This window comes from Nerophis lumbriciformis, linkage group LG13 (assembly GCF_033978685.3).
Source record: "Nerophis lumbriciformis linkage group LG13, RoL_Nlum_v2.1, whole genome shotgun sequence".
Classification (NCBI taxonomy): Eukaryota; Metazoa; Chordata; class Actinopteri; order Syngnathiformes; family Syngnathidae; genus Nerophis; species Nerophis lumbriciformis.
Window position 1 is genome coordinate 16,067,921 of NC_084560.2, and position 13,555 is coordinate 16,081,475.

Below are 13,555 nucleotides of genomic sequence, written 5' to 3' on the forward strand. Positions count from 1 at the left end.
GTCAAGCTTACGAGATGCAAGTGTAAGCCACTGTGACACTATTGTTCATTTTTATTTTTTTATAAATGTCTAATGATAATGTCAATGAGGGATTTTTAATCACTGCTATGTTGATATTGTAACTAATATTGATACTGTTGTTGATAATATTAATTTTTGTTTCACTACTTTTGGTTTGTTCTGTGTCGTGTTTGTGTCTCCTCTCAATTGCTCTGTTTATTGCAGTTCTGAGTGTTGCTGGGTCAGGTTTGGTTTTGGAATTGGATTGCATTGTTATGGTATTGCTGTGTGTTGTTTTGTTGGATTGATTAATTAAAAAATAAAAAAATAAATAAAAAAATAAATAATTATATATATATACATATATATATATACATATATATATATATATATATATATATATATATATATATATATATATATATATATATATATATATTTTTTTTTTTTAAATAAAAAAATCGATTTTTTAAAAATGAGAATCGATTCTGAATCGCATTGCATTGTTATGGTTTTGCTGTGTATTGTTTTGTTGGATTTGTTGATTAATTAAAAAATTACATATATATATATATATATATATATATATATATATATATATATATATATATATATATATATTTTTTTTTTTTTTTTTTTAATAAAACAAATCGATTTTTTAAAAATGAGAATCGTTTCTGAATCGCACAACGAGAAAATCGCATTGCATTGTTATGGTATTGCTGTGTATTGTTTTGTTGGATTGATTAATTAAAAATAGATAAATAAATAAATTAAAAAATAAATAATATATATATATATATACACATTTCGGGCGTTGTTGTTGCACTAGTGAGCCACGGATGAGGAAATGCTGCTCCGTTATTGATCGAAGTAAAGTCTGAATGTCATTAAAACAGTTAGCGCCATCTTTTGACACTCCTTCCACCCCCGTCCTTGCACGCTACACTGCTACAACAAAGATGACGGGGAGAAGACGCTGTCCAAGTGGAGGCACGTAAATAAGACAGCCCACAAAACGGCGCATCCTGAAGAGACTGTCAGAAAGTGTAAAACATCATCTATGCAACAAGTGTTAAAAGTGTTTGATTGCAAGGCAGTAAAAGCCACAAAATGCAATGGGTCCATCAGACCCACAAACGCTGGCTGAGTAACAACAACATGAACGTTGCACGGAAAATTTCTCTGCCGGTTTCTGCAACCCACAGGGATTCTTCTTTTGTGTTTCTGCACCTGCGGTTCCCACACAAGGTTGCAACATTGTTTGTCAACACTGTCTGCTCTCATTTTCTCGCACATTTGACCCTCTGATGTTCTGTGTACCTACACTCTGTCCTCCTCCTGTCTAGGCCTGCTGTGTGTGTGTGTGTGTGTGTGTGTGTGTGTTGCGTGTGGTACACAGAACATCAATTTCCACACTTCTATTAGCCAGTGGACCCGGACATCTTATATGTAATAGAAATGTGTAGGGGGGTGTATGGTCATTAAATATGTATTCTGATATATGTTCTTCACAGAAAATGAGCCGAACTCAGTGAGTCTTAGTTTGAAAAATTAATTAAATTGTATCATTTTTCTTTGAATAAAAAATGAAAACGGGTCCCACAGACCCGAACTCCACATTAATAATAGGTTGTAGGTTTATGGATGTTGTAGAACGAAAAGAAATGAGGTAAATTATCGTTTTTACGTGCAGTCAGCCAAACTTTTCCTCATACTTGTCGTTTGCTGGCTTGTTGTGAAGTGTTTGCGAGATGCGGAGGACCTAAGGCATGAATCTTTAAAGTTAAGTTAAAGTACCAATGATAGTCACACAGCGAAATTATTCTCTGCATTTGACCCATCACCCTTGATCACCCCCTGGGAGGTGAGGGGAGCAGTGAGCAGCAGCGGTGGCTGCGCTCGGGAATAATTTTTGGTGATTTAACCCCCAATTCCAACCCTTGATGCTGAGTGCCAAGCAGGGAGGTAATGGGTCCCATTTTTATAGTCTTTGGTATGACTCGACCGGGGTTTGAACTCACAACCTACCGATCTCAGGGTGGACACTCTAACCACTAGGCCACTAAGTAGGTCTTTACTTCGTCACACAAGGCGAAAACTGCTCGCTAAGCATAGTATGGAGATAAGCTTAAAGGAACCATATGTAAGAAACCGGCCAGAACTAAATCCAGCTCCATGGACTGGGCTACTCCGAGGAACTTCTTTTTTTTTTTTTTTTATGTCCTGTCCAGCTTCTCAGGCAAATCATATAGTTGATGTAGATGCCCATGTCGGCTGTTCAGATTTACTTTACAAAAGAGAAGTGTAGGATACTTCTCTTGTTGCCTTATTTGTATTTGACTTTATTAAATGTATTTATATTATCATTTAGTGCAGCCGGGCCGGAGCAGGAGGGGATAGAAAGAGAAAAAAAAAGAAGACAGAGGGGGAAATTGTGGGGACAAGAGGGGGATTAGACAGAGAGACAAAAACAACAACAGCAAACAACAACAACAACAATAGAGCAACATCAGCAAATATGACATGTACAAATATGATGGTAAAAGTAATAGCAAATAAGCAGTTAGCGAAAAATAAAAAATAATACAGAAATGACAATGAGCATTATTACACTACAAATGGATCAATACAAATACCAATAGAAATAGCGCTATTGATAATGAACAATACCAATAATTTACCTTTATTATCAACAATACAGTTGTTTAAATGCAACAATACATATACGTAATGATAACTTGAGATACGAAAGAATGCAGAAAAATGGAGGGGGAGAAAGAGAAGCAACCTACATTAACCTTGTAGATTGTTATAGTCACAATAGGTTAAGCTTTGTCAGTGTGCCATGTGTTACACCCAGTTTACCCTAGGGCAACAACGTTAATATATGTTTGATGAAACGTGATTATGTGCATGAGTGTAAGTATGCATATGTACTTGTATATGTACAGAATGTGTATATGTGTTTGTACAATGAATGTATATGTACAGAATGTGTATATGTGTTTGTACAGTGAATGTATATGTACAGTATGTGTATGTGTATGTTTGTATATTGAATGTGCGTGTGGATGTACGAACATTAGGTAGGTAAATATGTACTGTATTTGTGTATGTATGTGGGAGCGTAGGTACCTATGTACGTATGTGAGCATATGTGAATTTGCATGTACAATACATTCGACTCCCAGAGTGCGTGGGAGCCAGAGCACGGCCCCATCACCCCCGAGAGCCCAACCCACAAACAGGAGGCGTGGTGCCCAGGGAACCAGGGACCACCGCCCCCACGCAGCCAAGCCGGCCAGCGACAGGAACCCCAGAGCCCGACCCACCGTACCGCCCACAAGGGCCAGCAGCAGGCCGCAGACAGACGCACCCGGCAGAGGACAGGGCACGAGAAAAGCAGGGGACAGCCAGACCCCAAGCCAGCGAGAGACCACACCCCACACGGGCAGAAAGGCGAGACGCCCCGCCCGAGGGACCCAGAGACTCCCCGCAACCGGACGGGAAGACCGCCCCCGCCCCACCGGCAACCGGGCCCCCACGAGCCCACCCCCGGAGAGCGCGGCGAGGCCAGCCCCCGGCCACCCCACCCAAACCGGCCGCCGCAGGACCACCCAGGCACAGGGCCACGGGAACCACCCACCCCACCCGCAGGGACCCCAACGATGGAGATGGAACAACCAGCAACCGCCCCGCCGAGCCCCCCCCCTGAGGGAGGGGAAAAATTAAAAAATAATATTAATAAAATATATTTAAAAAATAAATAAATAAATAAATTAATTAATTAATTAATTAAAAAAAAAAAGAATTAAAAGAAGATCACAGACATGCTGACAAACAAGGTCACTACCCCAGCAACTGGCCGACTCGCAGCACCTCGGAATACCTTGCAGCACCAAGCTACCACAATAGACGCAGGGACTAGGCCCAACAGGCCCCAACCAAGACGGGCACCCGGAAGGGATGGACAGCGGGACCCAGGAGCTCCAGACACGCAGTTCGGATGCAGTAGCCTGAGGCATCGACCCCCATCTGACAGGCAGGCCCAGAGCGTACCCCCAGAAATATACATACATACATACATACACACATACACATACACATACACACATACACGTATACATACCCACACATACACATATATACATATACATACACATATGTACACATACACATATATAAACATACATACATACACACACATATACATACATATACACAGTTCGTCAGCCCCGACAGCCATCACGCGCGCGCGCTGCCACCAGTCACAACATCAGCCACACCCCTGCACCAGACCCAGCAGCCACGGGCGCCCACACCACAAACAAACGGCAGCAGAAACAGCAGCCGCAATAACCCCAGACAGCCAGCACCAGCCAATCAAATCAAAGCGATCAAAGAAAAACTGCGACCAGCAACCACACGCCACCAGGGCCACGGAGACCAGCCGGCGCCAGCCCGCCGGTCAGCCCGAACGCCAACACGCAAACAAGAGACACCAACAACCCCCCCAACCAAAAGGCCCCCCACCCCAACCCAAACCCGCACAAACACACCACCGCCCAAACAACCGGGACACAGCATCCAGACCAGACACGGGGGCTGCGCCGCCACCACACCAAGTCACCGACAGAGACCCCACAGCGCAAGGTCGGGCCACACGGGCACGGACCCCATCCAACAGGAAGTGAGACCCGCGCGACGCCACACACAAATAAATAATAAGATTAAAAAAAAATGAAATAAAATAAAATAAAAAAATAAAATAAAAAATAAAATTAAAAAAATAAAATAAAATAAAAATGAGTAATAATAAAAATAAAAATAATAAATACATTAAAAATAAAAAATATATATATAACAATAATAAATGAATAAAAGCCTGGCAGGCCACCAGACCGCAGTCCCCGCCGGCCGACGAGGCAATGAGGGGTGCGCCGAACCCCAAACCCCCCATGCATGTGTACAAGGCCCCCAGAGTGTCTACTGTGTAGTTAAAATTAGGAGGTCAGCCGTTACAGCCGACCTCCAGTCCCTATTGATGTGTGTACTGTAGCGTGAGTGAGATATGTATGCTTGTGGGAACTAATAATGCGATTAAAATTGGGGGACATCAAGGTCATGGTGGGTCCCAACCAAACCAAGCCCCCCAAATCCTAAGTGTCTAATATGCAGCTAAGATTGAGGGATGGACGAGCAGGGGACAAGAAAGGAGGACTGGAGCCCCATTGGAGGCATCCTCAACCCCCCGCCATGCCTCCCCGCAGGACAATCCCCAAAGTCCTATATATGTGTGACTGTGTGCGCTATAAGTAGGAGGAGTAGAGGGCCCGGACATCCCCCCAGTCCACGCGGCCGACAACCAGGAACTACGGCCAGGAGGCCGCCACCCCCCGCCACAGCCCGTGACCCACACCAGACCACTTTAACGTGACGCCACGCGAGCCCCTCCCCCCGCCAAACAAAGCCAGCCCCCGCCCGCCCCAACCCAACCCTGCAGAGCCCATACCGGCAACCAAACGCAGAGAAACCGCACAGCCCCCACGCCCAATGCAAACACCGCATCCCGGCCATCCACACAGTAACGTGCCCATACGAGTCCCGGCCAGGGGAAGGAGCCCCCCAACGGGGGAAGAAGCCAATGCATCCCGTCCGCCTGCCAGCCCCCAAACCAGCCGGCTAGCCAACGCCAGCCAGCCCCACAACCCCACAAGCGCACAGACACCAGCCACAGTCCCCCAACCACTCCAACCCAACACAGCGATGCCAACCGCTGGTATCACCGCAGCAACCATCACCACCACCGCCCGTCCGCAGCGCAAACACCCGCGGCCGCCGAAACCAAAACAAAAAAGCGACCGACCCCGTAAACCACAACAACGCACACCCCCGGCTACCACCGAGGCCACCAACCCACCTACCCCAACTCATCCACAGCCAGGCCAATTGAGCCACCGGACATCCACACCCATGCACACACCTACACATTCATATACACATACATACACACATACATATATGCATATACATATACATACACATACACACATTTCCACACGCATGCATATACATATAAACATACACATCCACACATATATACACATTAATACACCCACACACATATACATAAGCCCACATATACACAAACACATACATACACAACACACACAAAAAATAAATAAATAAATAAAAAATTAAAAAAAAAAAAAAAAATAGAAATAAAATAAAAAAAAAAAAAAAAATAAAAAATAAAATAAAAATAAACCCTTTAAATAAAATAAAATAAATAAAAATAAACAAGAGGCCTGGTCGCCAACAGTGCCCAACGCCACCAAACCCCGCAGCCCCTCCCGCACGTCCAGGCCCCCCCCGCCCACCACCCACCAGGCATCCCATCCGGCAAAAAGCCATAAGGGCCCAGCCCTGCGCCCACAGCCGGCATGCCACGGCACCTCAGCAGACCCGGCGCCGCGATCAGCAATACACACCGGGGCAGCGACACATACATATGTACCTACATACATACACACAGATTTCACCATACATATATACAAACGTACACACACCCACATACACGCGTACCCATATATAATTTAACAGAATAAGTTAAATATATTAAATAGATAAAAAAAAAAAAAAATAGATAAATAAATAATAATAATAATAATAATAATAATATATATATATATATATATACATACATACACACATACATATATATATTTACACATACATACACATACATACATACATACATACATTCATACATACATACATATATACATACATACATATACATACATACACATACATACATATATATATATATATATATATATATATATATATATATATATATACACATAAAATAAATTAAAATAAATAAATAAAATTAATAAAAAAATAAGGGCAGAGTAAAACACAGGAGGGGGACTCCCGCAGGGCAGTCGGGCAGCACCGCCGGGGCCCCAACAAGGGAGGCAAGCAGTCCCCCCAACCCGGCACCAGGCAGGCCCGCACAGCCGCAGCGCAGGGCGACCCCGGGCAGACCCCGCCCCGCGCCCCAGGGGAAGGAGGAAGCCCACGGACAACCGGAGCCAGCGGGGCACGAGCCGACCCCCGCCCGACAGCGGCAAGACCCCAGCCCCACGGGCGCAACCCCCCGCCCAACCACCCACGGGAGGGACAGCCCCCCCAACCAACCCAAGGCGGCCGCCCACAGCCCCACCCGCACCCCAACACCCGCCTAGGCACCTCCACCCACCCCCAGCCACCAGACCACCCACTCCGAGGAACTTCAAACTTCCAATGCCTCTCACTAGGGGTTGAGGTCTGGGACCATAATAGTTGAATAGACAAGCGTTTTGTCAATAACAAATCTCTAACCAACACATTTTTACACAGAATTAGACTATTTTCAGGTAGAAGAACGTCATGCCTGCGTACAAAATCACAACAAATGGCAATCATATGGTTATTGTCAGTATTATCAGAAAACAAAGACTAAAACCGATTATACTGGTGAAAAATAAGTAGAGCATGCTTAGCAGCCCAATGTATTCCCAAAACTAAAGAGGAGATTTACGTTTCAGATTTCGTTCCATTTTGACAGAAAAAAAAAAAACATGTACTGCATGCAAATTCATATCTTTTAACATTTTTTGTCAGCCAATTTATAAACAAAACCCCAATATATTATCATACATTCCATATATTTTTGTTGAACTACAAATATATACTTCAATGTCTACTTGACTTATGGTTGCAAAGCAAGTTATCCATCAAATTGTTGCTAGGATTTTACTAAAAAAAAAAAAAATCAATCAAAGTTTATTTATATAGCCATAAATAAATAAAAAGTGTCTCAAAGGGCTGCACAAGCAAGGAAAAACAAAATAAAACTCTATTGAACTTTTTTGCATACATCGTAAAAACAACAACCGTATATTTTACGGTAAAAATGTTTCATTTTTCAATCTGTGGAACCATTTTTCAATTTACAGTAATATGTTGTAAAAAAAAAAAAACGATAAAATTCTGGCGACAGCTACAATGCACTTAAAAATATGTATAATACTTAAATGCATAGGCAGTTATGTATCTGAGGCAAATCCTTCAACATTAATATTCATATACCGTGTTTTCCGGACCATAGTCGCACAGGATTATAAGGCGCACTGCCAATGAATGGTCTATTTTTGATCTTTTTTCATATATAAGGCGCACCGGATTATAAGGCGCACTAAATGGGTCATATTATTATGATTATTTTCTATATGTAAAAGACTTCCTTGTGGTCTACATAACATGTAATGGTGGTTCTTTGCTCAAAATGTTGCATAGATGATGTTTTGCAGATCATCTTCAAGTCACTTTCTGACAGTCTCTTCAGGATGCGCCGTTTTGTGGGCACTCTTATTTACGTGCCTCCACTTGGACAGAGTCTTCTCCCCGTCATCTTTGTTGTAGCGGTGTAGCGTGCAAGGACGGGGGTGGAAGAAGTGTCAAAAAGATGGCACCCCAAACCATCACCCAACCATGCAAATTTTGCATTTCCTTTGGAAATCGAGGTCCCAGAGTCTGGAGGAAGACAGGAGAGGCACAGGATCCACGTTGCCTGAAGTCTAGTGTAAAGTTTCCACCATCAGTGATGGTTTGGGGTGCCATGTCATCTGCTGGTGTCGGTCCACTCTGTTTCCTGAGATCCAGGGTCAACGCAGCCGTCTACCAGCAAGTTTTAGAGCACTTCATGCTTCCTGCTGCTGACCTGCTCTATGGAGATGGAGATTTCAAGTTCCAACAGGACTTGGCGCCTGCACACAGCGCAAAATCTACCCGTGCCTGGTTTACGGACCATGGTATTTCTGTTCTAAATTGGCCCGCCAACTCCCCTGACCTTAGCCCCATAGAAAATCTGTGGGGTATTGTGAAAAGGAAGATGCAGAATGCCAGACCCAAAAACGCAGAAGAGTTGAAGGCCACTATCAGAGCAACCTGGGCTCTCATAACACCTGAGCAGTGCCAGAAACTCATCGACTCCATGCCACGCCGCATTAACGCAATAATTGAGGCAAAAGGAGCTCCAACCAAGTATTGAGTATTGTACATGCTCATATTTTTCATTTTCATACTTTTCAGTTGGCCAACATTTCTAAAAATCCCTTTTTTGTATTAGCCTTAAGTAATATTCTAATTTTGTGACACACGGAATTTTGGATTTTCATTTGTTGCCACTTCAAATCATCAAAATTAAATGAAATAAACATTTGAATGCATCAGTCTGTGTGCAATGAATAAATATAATGTACAAGTTACACCTTTTGAATGCAATTACTGAAATAAATCAAGTTTTTCAAAATATTCTAATTTACTGGCTTTTACCTGTATAACATTTTGGTGTTGTTTACTTGAGTCATATTGCAGTCTACATGTATCGCTTATGTTTGACTGCCACATATCTCTTATGTGTGACTGCCATCTACTGGTCACACTTATAATTACACCATGTACCAAATAAAATAGCTTCAAGGTGGGTAAGCTCAACCAAACCTATTCCTTACATTAGGCGTACCAGATTATAAGGTGCACTGTCGAGTTTTGAGAATTTTTTTTAATTTTTTTAAGTGTGCCTTATAGTCCGGAAAATACGGTATATTTGGTATATATATAAGCGGCCCTCGGAAAATAGCAATAACTGCGATGTGGCCCTTACTGAAAATAAGTTTGACACTCCAGGTGTAGATAGTGTACTGAAGACGTATGTAGCCACGACTCTCTTGAAGGACAAACTGATGTGTTTACTCTGCTGTTGTTGTTGAATCAGGACTTACGTAATGGCGACATCGCTCAGAATGAGTTTTAACTCGACTTGAGTGGCTTAAGACTTCGCTACCAAGATGCGTGTAGCTCCAGATCCATCCACCACACGCAAGAGAACGCTACAACTATGTTGGTATCCTCATTATGTACCGCTTGAAAGGATGGCGAGCGATAGACTGCCTGGGGCACAGAGGTTTAGCAATCAGAATGTTTGCCACACCATAATATACATCATGGTATTTGCCGCACCATAATAGACATCATGGTATTTGCCACACCATAATAGACATCATGGTATTTGCCACACCATAATAGACATCATGGTATTTGCCACGCCATAATAGACATCATGGTATTTGCCACACCACTATAGACATCATGGTATTTGCCACACCATAATAGACATCATGGTATTTGCCACACCATAATAAACATCATGGTATTTTCCACACCATTATAGACATCATGGTATTCGCCACACCATAATAGACATCATGGTATTTGCCACACCATAATAGACATCATGGTATTTGCCACACCACTATAGACATCATGGTATTTGCCCCACCATAATAGACATCATGGTATTTGCCACACCATAATAAACATCATGGTATTTTCCACACCATTATAGACATCATGGTATTCGCCACACCATAATAGACATCATGGTATTTGCCACACCATAATAGACAAACATGGTATTTGCCACACCATAATAGACATCATGGTATTTTCCACACCATAATAGACATCATGGTATTTTCCACACCATAATAGACATCATGGTATTTGCCACACCATAATAGACATCATGGTATTTGCCACACCATAATAGACATCATGGTATTTGCCACACCATAATAGATATCATGGTATTTGCCACACCATTATAGACATCATGGTATTCGCCACACCATTATAGACATCATGGTATTTGCCACACCATTATAGACATCATGGTATTTGCCACACCATAATAGACATCATGGTATTTGCCACACCATAATAGACATCATGGTATTTGCCACACCATAATAGACATCATGGTACAAACGTATTCGCCACACCATAATAGACATCATAGTATTTGCCACACCATTATAGACATCATGGTATTTGCCACACCATAATAGACATCATGGTATTTACCACGCCATAAAAGACAATCATGGTATTTGCCACACCATAATAGACATCATGGTATTTACCACACCATAATAGACATCATGGTATTTGCCACACCATAATAGATATCATGGTATTTTCCACACCATAATAGATATCATGGTATTTGCCACACCATAATAGACATCATAGTATTTTCCACATCATAATAGACATCATGGTACAAACATATTCACCACACCATTATAGACATCATGGTATTTGCCACACCATAATAGACATCATGGTTTTTTCCACACCATAATAGACATCATGGTTTTTTCTACACCATAACAGACATCATGGTACAAACATATTCGCCACACCATTATAGACATCATGGTATTTGCCACACCATTACACACATCATGATATTTGCCACACCATAATAGACATCATGGTATTTGCCACACCATAATAGACATCATGGTATTTGCCACACAATAATAGACATCATGGTATTTGCCACACCATAATAGACATCATGGTATTTGCCACACCATAATAGACATCATGGTATTTGCCACACCATAATAGACATCATGGTATTTGCCGTATCATAATAGACATCATGGTATTTGCCACACCATTATAGACATCATGGTATTTGCCACACCATAATAGACATCATGGTATTTGCCACACCATTATAGACATCATGGTATTTGCCACACCATAATAGACATCATGGTATTTACCACGCCATAAAAGACAATCATGGTATTTGCCACACCATAATAGACATCATGGTATTTGCCACACCATAATAGACATCATGGTATTTGCCGTATCATAATAGACATCATGGTATTTGCCACACCATTATAGACATCATGGTATTTGCCACACCATAATAGACATCATAGTATTTTCCACATCATAATAGACATCATGGTACAAACATATTCACCACACCATTATAGACATCATGGTATTTGCCACACCATAATAGACATCATGGTTTTTTCCACACCATAATAGACATCATGGTTTTTTCTACACCATAACAGACATCATGGTACAAACATATTCGCCACACCATTATAGACATCATGGTATTTGCCACACCATTACACACATCATGATATTTGCCACACCATAATAGACATCATGGTATTTGCCACACCATAATAGACATCATGGTATTTGCCACACAATAATAGACATCATGGTATTTGCCACACCATAATAGACATCATGGTATTTGCCACACCATAATAGACATCATGGTATTTGCCACACCATAATAGACATCATGGTATTTGCCGTATCATAATAGACATCATAGTATTTGCCACATCATAATAAACATCATGGTATTTGCCGCACCATAATAGACATCATAGTATTTGCCACACCATAATAAACATCATGGTATTTGCCACACCATAATAGACATCATGGTATTTGCCACACCATAATAGACATCATGGTATTTGCCACACCATAATAGACATCATGGTATTTGCCACACCATAATAGACGTCATGGTATTTGCCACACCATAATAGACAAACATGGTATTTGCCACACCATAATAGACATCATAGTATTTGCCACACCATAATAGACATCATGGTATTTGCCACACCATAATAGACATCATGGTATTTGCCACACCATAATAAACATCATGGTATTTGCCACACCATAATAGACATCATGGTATTTGCCACACCATAATAGACATCATGGTATTTGCCACACCATAATAGACATCATGGTATTTGCCACATCATAATAGACATCATGGTATTTGCCACACCATTATAGACATCATGGTACAAACGTATTTACCACACCATAATAGACATCATGGTATTTGCCACACCATAATAGACATCAAATTCTAAGTTCATGATTATTTGCAAAAAAAATGAAGATTCTCAGTGTGAACATGAAATATCTTGTCTTTGCAGTCTATTCAATTGAATATAAGTTGAAAAGGATTTACAAATCATTGTATTCTCTTTTTATTTACCATTTACACAACGTGACAACTTCACTTCGCTTTTGGCTTTTGTACATGATGTAAGTATATATGTAATGTAGTAACGGGCACATTTATAATAACATGTAATAATTATGTATTTTGCTCATTTTAAGCATACGCGCGACATTAATAAAAAAAAAAGCGCATCACAACGTTAGTTTTATTTTTCCAACTCCATCACTGATTAATACTCACTGCAGACTTTATGAGAGCCAACAAACATAATAAAACATCACTTACTGTACAAGGTCTGCTGTCATTAGAATGTATTAAAAAAAAACACATCCGTCGTCATGTCTTTTAATAATGATCGTGAACGATAGACAACATTCCAAAAGGGGAACTGCACTTTTTTATTTTTTTATTTTGCCTATTGTTTACAATCATTAAGAGAGACAAGAAGACAAAAGATTTATTTTTTTCCCCACTTTCTAACATAAAAATATGCTCGTTCTTGGTGGCGAGCAATCAATTCTACCTCAAAATCACTTTAAAAATGCATAACAAATTATTGTAAATCCCACATTTTTTATTTTCATGTACATTCTGGGTGTCTCATTCAGGGAAAAA